The sequence below is a fragment of the Parasteatoda tepidariorum genome, chromosome X1, assembly GCF_043381705.1.
Source record: "Parasteatoda tepidariorum isolate YZ-2023 chromosome X1, CAS_Ptep_4.0, whole genome shotgun sequence".
In the NCBI taxonomy this organism is placed as follows: domain Eukaryota; kingdom Metazoa; phylum Arthropoda; class Arachnida; order Araneae; family Theridiidae; genus Parasteatoda; species Parasteatoda tepidariorum.
The window spans coordinates 52,321,008-52,334,362 of record NC_092214.1 but is presented as its reverse complement, the minus strand read 5'-3'; the positions used below and the strand labels follow the sequence as shown (position 1 = coordinate 52,334,362).

The 13,355-nt window shown below is 28.6% G+C and overlaps 1 protein-coding gene across 4 annotated transcripts in view; it reads right to left on the bottom strand.

Moving 5' to 3' along the window:
• LOC107443700 (glutamate-gated chloride channel) overlaps positions 1–11,097 on the bottom strand; it is a 34,303-nt gene extending 23,206 nt beyond the window's left edge. The window contains exon 1 of one of the 4 annotated variants that reach the window (XM_071187494.1): positions 10,699–11,097. The gene's annotated coding sequence lies outside the window, so the exon portion shown is untranslated. Of the gene's footprint in view, positions 1–1,450; positions 1,474–8,270; positions 8,431–10,698 lie in introns of those variants that run through there. The other 3 variants (XM_016057653.3, XM_016057650.3, XM_016057651.3) reach the window with 3 other exon arrangements.
• Positions 11,098–13,355: the final 2,258 nt, after the last annotated feature.

Below are 13,355 nucleotides of genomic sequence, written 5' to 3'. Positions count from 1 at the left end.
ATTACATGTGTATGTGTGATTTTTTAGTCTGTAAAACTGAGTTAAGAGGCTGCTGTATTTAAAAAAGGCTATATGTAATGTTCAAGATGCTGTAAAAATTACATTCTAGAAAGTGGTATTGTTGTAAAGTTTTGACTAAAAACTTTAATATAGAAATCATGGCTGTTTTCATACCCATATAACTTAATTAAAAATTATGGGATTGATCAGTTGTTTTCTGCAAAACGAATCAGGATGTGATACTTTTTTTAGTTGTCTAAGTTTAAAATAGCTCAAAGTTCCTTAAAAATTCTGAAAAGAAAAAACACGGAAATATTTAGAGGAAAAAGAATAAGTAGATGCTTTTTAATATATTTCTTTTTTTGTGAACAATCATTTTATAGCTATTTATACAATTAAAATTAAATTTTATTAACAAAAATGTGATAAGAACTTCTAGAGTTCTGGAGTTGCACAATAGGCTATTTGTGACGGCCTAGGAAACATCCTCGAGGATGATCTGAAGGTATATCATCACAGTTTCAAACCTCTGAAGAGGGGATAGCTTCCCTTCTCTGTTAGCCCGACGTTCTATGCGCGAGGTCAAGCACTTTGCGGTAGAACAATTTAACGAGAATCGATACCGCACACCCTTGGTACCTACACAGGCTGGTGAAAGAGGTTACCTACCCACTTACCGACCGCAGCCAGTGATTCTTGACTTCCCTGTTATACTGGGGCCCGTGTGTTTGCAACCACTACACTGCCGGACTAATAAAAAGAGAAAACTCAGTTTAATTCAGTAATTGATTTGAGATTTATAAACAATCAGTGCAATAAAAGTTTTGAGCGTTTTTTTCAGTTTTTTTTCAAAAAGGTATTTTGATGTAATGAGATAAAAAACTCTTGAATTGAAATTAATGAAGCTCTACTTAGAACTGAAAGTAAATTTGTGACATTGATCTTTATATTTATTTACTGCTCACTAAAAGAAACATGAAAAGTAATTACGTTAAAAAAATTTATTTTTTTAACCTTGCAAGCATTTTTAACCCAAAGTGCATTACCATGAAGATGAATATCGAAAAATTATTTTTGGATTTCTTAACACATTGCAATCTTTATTCATTCTGTACGAATCATCACAAATAGGAAAAATAGTATTGTAATTGCCTTAAGTTTATCATTTGCTTATCAAATTTTCTTTGTTAAATAACTGCAGAACATTATTTGAGTTTGAAAAATGACTTACAAACAAAAATGGCTGTAACATACCTGCTATTCCATTACGTTCGATTACGTCAAGAAAAACAAAATAAATGAAATATTATTAAGAAACTTACTTCACAGGTAAATTATTACTGGAAAGCTGACTTCTAAAAATGTTTTTCCAAATGCTTTTTACACTTCTAAAAGCATGAAATGATTTTAAATAAATTTGGAAGCGTTTTTAAAAATGCTGCTTACTTACCAATTAAGTTCATATATCTCCCTTCCTTTAATCCCGTTTCTATTATTCTACTTCTTTTAATATCCGTTTTTTATCAGATTATAATAGATTACTCAAAAATCTGTTTTAATCTGATTAAGAAAATAGCTGAAACCATAGAGTATGATTATTACGTCAATAATTAGAAACAGAGAAAATCATTATAGCATTATCAAAGCTATCTGAAAAATTGCAAGCTCTCTGTGTAACTTTTGAAATTTCTGCGAAGTAGTTATCCTGTTTTTATGCAATCTTACAAAAAATTATTTCTGATAATTATTTATTCGTTGCACTTCGCATTTTGTGTGTAATTTATAAAGTAAAGCGAATATAAAATGATATAGCTACCAAAATTAGCTAAATTAGTGTTTGCAAAAATTGTACTGTTTTCTTCAGGAATTGAGAGTAAAAGACACATTGAATTAATACTTAAATTTGCGGACTTATTTCCGTTATAAGCTATTTTTGTCTTATTTTATGCACTTAATATTTGTTACAAGTAATTTTGGAACTTTTATAGCACATATGCATGCTTTTTTTTATGTATTCACATTTGATACTAATATTTCAGGCGTAGCGAAACATTTGCGAAATATTTTTTTAATAAATCTATTAAATAATTTCACTAGTCATGTGCTGTGCAAAATGGTGAATCGTATTTTAAGAAATAAAAAATATGAATTAAAACGGAGTTAAAAATTGTGTAATAGTTTTTAAATATGAGTCAAATAATTTAAAATATTTTCAATAAATTTACTTCTTATCACTTTATTTATCACGCCACTTTTTTCTGACAAATAACCAGTTTTCTCCGGTGTTATTTTTAATCTATCTTGTTTAATAGTACAAAATAATATTTGTTGAAAACCCTTTATCACTTTGACATTTCTTTTAAAAGTAAGAAATAAACTTAGAAAATTCCTTGAAACTTCTGAAATTTTTAAGATAAGATATTCAAACTGGACTTTTGCTATTAGTTGCCAAATACGATTCACTACAAATTGAGAAAAAATAAATTTATATTTTTTCCATGAATACGCAGTATAGAAGAACTACTTTAGTTATTCATGTCTTGCTCTGCTTCAAACGAAGTTTTTTTCCTCAAATTATTTCCAAATCATTAATTTTGTAATTAAATTTAATATTGCTCTAAAAATTTTATTCAATATTTTTAAAGTTATAACAAAAACACGTCAAAAATAAATTAGGATTTTATAAAATGTCCATATCTCCATAAGCATTTAAGCTAAGTTTACGAATTCTTTTGCAACTTTTATATATAATGACCAAAATAATTGTTACAAGTTAAAAGTTTATTGCAACATTTTTTGGCACAGGGTGTTTAAAAACACTATTTTGGTATGTAATTTATATTCGGTCCCTCAGACGTCTAAAAGCCTTAAACTTCGTTGATAAGTATGAGAAATCACATGTACTAAACAGTACTAAATTTATTAAATGATTCTCTAAGCATTCTTTGAGAAAGATTAAAAATGTGTTAATATCTAACTGTTTTCATTATTTCGTCCAACCTCTGTATAATTCTGGTAGTAAAACCCAAAGTATACGGTATTTAAACCATTCATTTTGCAAATTTTTTCGTTCATAAGCTAAGAGTTTACAAAAATTCTGGTTTTCAAAACTATGGTTCTTATTACTATACATTTAATAAAAAAAAGAAATCGAGAAAAAAATACAAAAAAACAAAACAGAAAATTATATTTAACTAAACAGATGGATTTATGCCCTTCTCTAAAGTATCATGTTAAAATTACCAAATTTTACCACATTTACCACATTTTATCACGCATTATAAAACCATATTTATTTGTTAACTTTACCAAAATCATTATCAAAGTGATTTGGTGAAAACTATCGAGCTTCTTGGTGTTCCCATGGAGCCAGAAGCACAGTAAACTTTAAAATATTACGGAAGTTTTGACCTTTCCTTTTTTCTCAGTGTATTTATTGCGATAATTCAAGATAGTTTTAATTTCTACATTATTTTTCGTAATTTAGATGCAAATCATTTTCATGTTAGTGTTTGTCTCCAAAGCATAATTACAACTATGAAGCTATGATGCAAATTATCTGAGTAGTTATATTTTTAATTTAAATACATTGCTAAAAGTATCACATTTCAGTTTTTTTATTTTGAAAATTCGTTGATAATATTCAGTCTGAGTATCTTTAATTTTTAGAAAATATTCTACAGATGTATAACTAACCCATTTTCACGTGTCTACTCACGTTAATGACACGTAAATGAGTCACCAACTCTGGACAAGGACGTTACCAGGGAAACTGGAATAAATTTCTAAGGAAACAATGACACTAATATATTGGAGTACAAATTTCATGATGAAATTATAAAATTTCTGTTCAAATGATAACTTTATAATTATCTTATAGTAAGAAAAAAAATGATTGATAGCCTATTGCCCTCTTAAGTAATAAAAATAATAAGATAATATTTTACAATTGAATTTCTGAAACCTTTTTATTCTATATACATAGCCATTTGTATTGCAAGAGAAAAACTTTCATCTATTTATGCTTTTTATTATACATTTATCTAGGCAATATTTATAAATTGGATTTTTATTAAAAGTGCGATAGTTAATTTTAAAAATTATTCCTTGATTATTTGCACAGAAGCAATTTAATTATTACTGATTATTTTTTCGAAAAGAAACTTCAGAATATTCTTAAATTAAAAATTAATTGGTTATGATCAATCAACTTGAATTTGATATGCAATGTAAAAATTGAGTCAAATTACTGAAAAAGTATTGACAACCTGAGCGCAACTTCTGTAAAACCTATTTTACCTTCAAAGTTTATACCGTAATTCTTACAGTAATAATTATTTAAAACTATGAATTAGTGATTTTACAGTAAATATTACTGTATACAAAAATCAAGATATTTTGCAGTCCTTGTTCCGTAAAACTTTATAGTAAAAATGGTTTTTGAGGTAAAAATACTGTAATCGTGAGTTACGGTAATTTTTACCGTAATTTGATCTAGAAATTTCACAGTGTAGTTTCCAGAGTTATATAACAACTAAAAATAAAATAACGTACTTAGATTTTCATATAATTTAGGAACACATTCTTAAACTATTGTTTAAGTTTTACTTTTAAAGTTAGTGAAAGCTAGCTTTAAAGTAAACAAAGTTTTTTGTAGTTAGTGAAATATTATACTGCTGCATATCTTTGAGTTTCAGTAGCAATATACAAATAATAGGTTTATTTATGCCAATATTTTAAGATTTCAGGAAGTTACTCTCATCTACAAACTTTCGAATATTTCAAAATAGATTTCCTGAAAGTGAAAGACGAAATAATTGAGGACATTTAAAAAAAATTCTGATAAAGAATTATAAGGTAATATTATTTAAATAAGTGGTCCAACGTAATAAAACATAATTTATAGTAATTATTGTATATAACTAAATATTGTAAAACCATTATTGGCTGATCTCGTCAAATTTATGCTATAATTCAAAGAATTCTAAGAATATAGCTTATTTAAATATACTTCAAACAATTTTCTAAATATATTTCTAATACTTTTCTAAATATATTTCCAGCAATTCTCTTATTATGACTTAAATCCCTTAATATAACACGAACAATTTTTCATCAATCTCTTAAATTTGTTTCAAACATTAAAACTTGTTTTAATTAAATTTGCTTAAATTAAGCATTAAAATTTGTTTTTTAAAGAGCAGAATTCTTTTTTTTTAAGGGAATTCTTTCTAAGTACATTATATGATCAATTTATGTTAGCTTTTAAAGCTCCGTAGATTTCATGAAAGTTGAGTTTAAATGAGAACTTCAATTTGCCTAAAATATGTTTTTTTTATAAAAATGGAACGATTAAATTTTTTATAGAGTAATTTTTATCGCATGATAAAGATTTTCATAAAAGTATTGCATTATACTCTTCTAAAAATACTGATACAATCGTTCAATTTATATTTACCCACAAACAATGCACATTTTCAGGTTCACATTTTGGATAAATTATAATAACGTCATTCACTTCTAAGCGATGTCAAATTGAAATAAACATTTATTACAATTACATTANAGTCACGCAAAAACATTGCTCCTGCATTTTATAGGATGATTTTTAGTTGTAAAGAGGCCCAGTCATATGCCTTTTTCTGTATTCTTACGCCTCATCAATTTATTTATTACTCATAGCAAATCGTTTAATCTTTCCTTATATGGAAGTGAAAGATCTTAAAATAACTTCTCTTTTGAAGTATAAATCTAATTATTATTCATTGGCATGTTTTTAGCCTTGAAGTTCCAAAATAGAATTTCTACCCTTATCTTTTACTAAAGATATTATATGAAAACGAATGAAGTTTTAATGCTTTTATTAATACAAAAGTATTTAATTTTTGTATTACATATATATATATATACAGTCCATTTTTTATATCTTAATGACCATATAAAAAATTCTACTATTTTATAACCTATAACCTATAACATTACATTTTGTGAAGTATTAGATGTTTATGCAAATTTATGTTAAGCGTTTAAATGAACAAAAACACCATTAAATGAAGTAGGCATAAAGACAGAGAAGATACAAATAAGTTACAACATTCTCTCATGGCATAATGACTTTTCCTGTAAGAAGCTTTTGGTTTTGGAATCGCTTCATAATATTCAAATCGTTTAATTGTGATTATTATCGATTTAAAGCAAACTAAGCTTTACAAAATTATGACCTTAATTTTAAAACGCATATTTAATCATTGTCATTGTATTTTCTTTAAGTAAGTATTCATTGATATCATCAAAGTTAAAATTTGTGCTGAAACTTTCTTAATTGCCTAATTTAGATACGCGGAGAAAGTTCTTTTTTACACAAATCTAAATTATTCATGGAAATGAATATTAATGATGTTAACAAGATTATTCTCTTTCGTAGACTGTAAAGCGTGTCTTCCGTTGGTATTGGCTGACTTTCTACCAAAAGATGAACATCTGTAAACTCTTTGAATTTTAATTCATCGGATTATTTTGCATACTATTTATTCGACATAAGTCTCCATTATACTATATGTATATCTCTATATATATTCTATGCACAGTGAGCAAAATACAAGGCTGACCATCCTCAACAACTTTTGATTTTATGGTTGGATCTATAAGTTCTAGGACTCAACCTTAAAGAGGTTCGAGAGAGGGACCTCAAATATTCTAATTTAGAGCAGACGATGTTTTAAGTTAAGAAATAAGAAACAAAAACGTACTTTCTCTGAATAAATATACCTTTTTTTTGATGGATTCAGATTTCTAATCCTCAAAATATGGGGGGGGGCAGCCGCAATCTGGTTATCTGAAATAAGGTTAATATAGTTAAGTCAGGAGAGCGATCCAAACTCTAGACCCCTTAATGTTAATTTTAATTTTTGCTTACTTCGTCATATCTCGAGAAATTTTTAAGCGAATTGAATATATTTTGCATACAATTATAAAGTTTGTTTAGACACATGTAATTTAATGCAAAGTATGAATTTCAGTGAGTATTTATTATTTTTTTATACATTATTTAATACTATTCGAAAAAAATTTTAATTGTAAGTTATAAAATTTTTTACATCATTTTTAAGAATGCATTTTTACACGGCAAAATAAATGGCTGAATTGGCCGAATAGTTCCTGAGAAATCGAGTTTTGAAAGTATGACTTTAGCAAAATATGATTTCTCAGAAACTATTCGACCGATTTCGCCCAAATCTAGTATTTCGTCATTTTAAATAACATTCTTTAAGATGATATAAAAAACTGTATACGTTAAAATTTAAAAAAATTTCGATTAGCATAAAATAAAGTAATAAAATCTAACAAATACTCACTGAAATTCATTTTTTTTCATGGTACTATCTTCGGATAAACAAATTTTATAATCAGGTGCAAAAATTTTTAATTTACTTGAAAAGTTCTCGAGATATGGTGACATATGCAAAAAGTAAGGAGTGCAAATTTTGATCCGCTATCCTGACTAAAGTATGGGAATGATATTTCGCAGATTGAGGCTAATCCCTTTATTTTGGTGGTTAGAAATTCGAATCCGTCGAAAAAAAGTATGTTTATTCAGAGAAAGTACGTTTTTTAATCTGATTTCATAATTTTAAATATCGATCTCACTAATTAATTAGCATAATTGAGATCACCTTCTCAAACCGTTAAGATTGAAACCTAGAACGTGAAGATCCGATCATTAGAACAAAAGTTATTGAGGATGGTCCATTTTTTTTGCGTACTGTACATGTGTATATTAGCTGACTTTTCGTCAAAAGGTTCTAAGCACTCTGAATTTTAATCCGTAGGATTATATTGCATGCTATTAAAATTTATTGACGCTATATCATAAGTTTAAACTGATTTGGAGTGCTATAGAGTGAATAAGGAAAGAATTCCTATCAATACTTTGAGCTTTGAGAGAAGATTATATGATTACATATATATATTACATTTTTCATATAAAAGTGAAGTTTATTTAGCATTGTTTTTCGTCAGAATTTAAAATCAATTTTTTCAAAAATTCGGTTCAGTTTTATTTTTTAAAATATTTTTAATCATATAATTTCGTCATATTATGTAATTACAGCTTACAGCTGAAATTATAAAATTATAACATAATGATTAAAATATCATTTGAATCGTGGGTGTTATAAATAAAACTTAAATTTAATTGTAAATTCCTTAATTAACTACTTAAATTAAAAGAAATATCAAGCCTTGCTTGGAAAACATTTTTTTCAACATACCTTTTTTATGTATGAAATACTAATAGTTGCGGCAACAAAATGATTTCTACATCACAATGAAGTTTTAAACCCTCTTTAGAATTTTGACGCACTATATATTCCAATTTGGCGGGAAGTGAAATAAAGTGGGCTGTTTTTTACGTTCTCTATATGTCCAAGGCCATATTCATAATGATATAGATTCTGTTGAGTCCCAACATAGATTGCAGCAAGTTGCTACTTCCTATTCCTATCTACTAATGGCATTTTATAAATGATATCTTGCAATTAGATGAAGAGGAAATGAAGACCTTAATACTGCTATTGTTGATATTTGTAAGATCATATTTCATCGCCTGAGTTTTAGATTAACACACAATTTGTTATTGCCTTAATTTTACCATCAATTTAAAATCAATTTTGAAAACGCTCCTTTGAATTTTGGTGATTCTGTATCATATGCACATAGCTGATAAAATTTTTTTTTGATAGGAATGAATTGTATTTTTTTGTTTACACATTAATGATTTTGGTTAATACAGCCTCAGAAGTGTAATTACAGACTTCAAATTACTAAATCAATGTGTTGAGAAAAAAAATATTATTTCTAAGTAACTGCTATGTTAGAGTTTTAGACATCGTATTGAATTTGCTACTTGAACTTTCATAATCGAAAATGAAACTTGTAGTTAGATGCACATTACTATCTCCACTTTGACTTTAAAAGCAAATTTTGAGTGAATTCGAAGTGGATTTCAAAGTTTTCTTTTCAAACTTTTTCGAAATATTTCAAATAGTTTTGGAAAGTGGAGTAATTCCGAGTAATGAACTGAGCTCAAATCCCTTCATGGTCGATACGAATTCAGCACCCGACTCGAACCTACCACAGTGCCGACGTAAAAATATCTACAGTGGTAGGCGGATATTAGGTTAGAATTCCCTTGCCGTCAGGCTAACCGTGGGTAGTTTTCGACGATTTCTTCTTCATGTAAAGCAAATTAGGGTTAGTTCCATCAAAAAGTCCTCTACGAAGGCAAATTTCTCCTCATTATAGATCAATGTGTTTCCTTGTCTTCTGGATTGGGTTCAAAATTACAAGGCCACGGAGCTGCATATTGGTTGTCGTAAACTCAAAATTGGGTCTACTGTTCAACGACGGTAATAAAATGAAATATATCATTCCTGAAAAGCTATTGATGTACTGCTTTATTTTTTCTAGAAAAAATCAAATCACTCGGTCTTACCTTACTAGTGGGGTAAAATCGAGTACACGTGTTAATTTTTAGTGAAATTTAGAAATAGTAGAACTTTAACAAAAAAGCAGTCATTTCTATTTCAATTTAAGAAAATTATGTATGTAATTTATATGTTAAATAGTAAAGGCCGGACGCAAGGAGGGGGCCCAGTTATCTCCTGCTGCCAGGGGTTGCTGAGGGCTTGACTGATCAAAAAATATAGTACTTAATAATAAGTTTTTTTTAAACGAAAATTGTAAAAAAATATTATATGTATATAAAAAGTGTAATTTTGTATTAAAGGTCTTCAAAAGTCCTACAAAATTTTAAAATAAGTTTTTTTTGTTCTTTGGAAAAAGGGTCCGCAATAAATTTTACCCCGGAGCCCTTAAAACCTTTGTTCAGCCTTGGATGTAACTATCTTCTTCTTACACTGAACTACAGCCTTCGTCGACTCAACATAGACACACATTAAAGGGGTAACCGGTCTTGCACCGACAGCAGTGGTCATCTAAACAAACAGAACACTTCTACTATTGGACTGATTTGTATTAGGGTATGAATCTGTAGCAAACGTATAATAAGCTGGACTAAAAATAATTTTTATTACTCTAATGATCAATAATACGAGTAGCTTGAAAACGAGAGATTATTAAGGAGTTAAACAAATCTAACCGCACAGATGTCATGAATTAATCAACAACTACTTGCCGATGTGAAGGGTCCTTCTTCTTTACTAGTAAAGTGTGATTCAGAGTTTGAACTTAATTCCTTAATTGATAATTTAATTGATTAGTTAATGAACTTAATTGATAAGTTTGAACTTGAATTTATTAGTGTGAATGTAAAAGGTGTTTAAAATGGATAATAAAGATTATCAGTTCTTAATTAACGTTCGCAGGTGCTGCACAATTTGTTCTCAAATTTGTGATCTTAATCCTATTCGTAATTAATTTCACATTTTAAGATGAAAGGACTGCATGGGGTAAGGAAGCTCTTGTTTGAAAGATCCTGGGTTCGAATCCTGGTTAGAAGCATGGATGCACTTTTCATCTCTTCTATCTGCACTAGGTGGCCTTCTTAATGTGAGAGCGGCATTGGCTCACCAAATATGGTGATTCTGAAAGAGTGATCAACACATCTGCCCTTTTGATATCCGAATTACGAATACCAATAGATGGGTTTTAAAAAATTAATTAAATTTTGAGTATTACCTTTTTTGCTGTATGGTAAAATAAGATTTCTTGAGATACTCTCTCTGGTTGCCTTATTTCATTTAAATAACATCTAGTTTGTCTTACAATTATAGAATGGTCGCCTTCCCATGAGGTGAACCAAGTTCAAATTCTAGCACTGACTGGTTGATAAGTATTCTGCTCCTGACTCATATGGACCATAGTGCTGGCATAAAATATCATCAGCGGTAGATCGATCATGGATCAGTCGGGCCAACTGTGTCAGGGTTTCGTGGTTTTTCTCTCCATGTAATGCAAATGTGGGTTAGTTTCATAAAAAAGTCCTCCATGAAGGCTAGTTTGTCTCAATGATTGATCCAGGAGTTCCCTTGTCTTCTGGAATCGGTTTAAAATTACAAGACTAAGAAGTCGCCTTGTTAGTCGTAAGCTCTTTATTGGATCGGCTGTTAAGCACCGGTAATAATCTGAAAAAAAAATAAAAAAAACTGTAAGAAACTGTGTAAAATAATTCTGCTAACAGTTAATGCTGCTAATTTTTCTGAGTTGAGAATTCAGGTGCTTTATAAATCCAATCTTTTGAAATGTGCTTGTTTTATTTATAATTAAGATGATTAATTTTAAATGCTACAAGTTATAAATAAGTAAAAAAATAAACAAATCTTGAGATTCAGTCATATTATTAATCTCTCTTTTTGGAAATCGTTACAACATGCTTATGTTCTTAAGATGTGAGATAATTCTTGAGAGCACAAAATCAACAACTGATTTGGCTGTCGAGTACTGATTTTGACCCATGACTACTATGAACCATGACTACTTGCAAGTGCATAATATGAGCATGTTTCCAATAGAAGAACCTTGTTATTCAGTATAAATGTTAGTGGATATTTATTGTTGAGTTCAGTCATGAAAAAATACTTTTCAAATCGGGTTTTTCTTAACATTTTATGTAAAAATGCAGTTTTTAAAACATTTTAGATTCTATATTTATTTTTTAAAATTTTATTCATTTATTTATTATTTTTATTATTTTTTGAGAACGCATGACTGTATTCATTCACTAGTTGCAATAGAACATCAAGAAAGTAGAATTACATGTCAAAAAATTCTAGTAAAATTACCTTATTGTATAGTCATGGCATTTCGGGTAAAAATAATACATAATTCCGGATAATAAAACTGAAATATACAGTATTTAAACTACTTATTAGATAATTTTCCCCTTCATACATTGCTTGATATTTCTAAAAAAAATGCCTAAATGACAATTTATATAATTGTCATTTTACCATATACAAGTAAAACAATCAAATAACCATAAATAAGATGGTATTCAAATTGTTAACTGGGAGTAAAACCATTTATTAACTGCTTTCACCTAAAATGGTTTGTAACCAGAATTTTATCGCACTAGTTAGGCCCACTTGATGAAATACTTAGTTCCTTACAACCGAGAGGGCTGATTTGTTGATCTCATGATCGAGACAACGGTGGTTCGAGTCACAGCGTTGACACCACAATATTCCTCCATTCACTTCTACACACATGAATAGTTTTCAGTATCTTGCACTCCAATTTGTGACTCTGGACTATTAAAACATGATACTACCATTAATGCATAGATGACAGCACCATAAAGCCATTTATTATTTAAGGTTTTGAAACCATGTTAGTTGTAAATGGTTAAAAATCCCTATCGTATTGTATTCAGGCTTCTTTAACCATACTAGTTGGAAATTGGTTGAAAATCGTAAAGGTAAACAACATTCTTTACCGTAAACCTTACAGTTAATTGGATTCACAGACTGCTGCCCCTAATTTTAATATGAAAATTCAAACAGTGTATGGTAATAATTTACAGGAAATGCTGGTTTGCGAAATTATAGTTCTTAGTACTACACATTTAGTAAAAGTTACAAACCTGAAAAGTAAGTTTTATCGAATAAATGGTTTTATTCCATGTTCTACAGCAGTGTTTCCCAAAGTGTGGTACGCGTACCCCCAGGGGTACGGGAACAGTTTAGCGGGGGTACGCGTTCTAATGCGAAAAGCGAAATATTTTGCAACAAACGAAAATTTCAGAAAAATTTATTTAAAAACATGAAAATTTACGATTACGTATTTTTCTACTAGTTATTTTTTGCAGAGATAACAGTTAATAATTAGTGGTGATTTTCAGTTTTTAAGCAATTTTTTTGTAGTAAAAAATGCATTCCTTTTTTTACTAGGGGTACAGAGCGTTACGAAAAATTTAAAAAGGGTACACAATAGTCATAAGTTTGGGAAACACTGTTCTACAGTATCATGATAAAATTACTAAATTTTAAAACAATTACCAAATTTTATCACATATAACAAAATTAANTATATGTAGCTTAAATATGTTTGCCTTATTAAAGGAAACTTTTCTCTCTCTAATCTTTTTTTTTATTACTCTTGTTCATGTGTAGTTTTAAGTTACAAAGAGCTTTCCAAAATTTAATTATTAGTTTTTTAACATAAAACCCATACAAGCTATAATTTGGAGTATAGTTATAGTTTTAAAAAAGACTAGTAGCTTCTTGAAAAACAAAAGTTTTTTAAGAAATATTCGTTTCTATGAAAGAATTAAAAAAAAAAAAAACAGAACTATAAATGCATTTAAGCAAAGCAAAGAGCAAAGCTTATGTCATGAC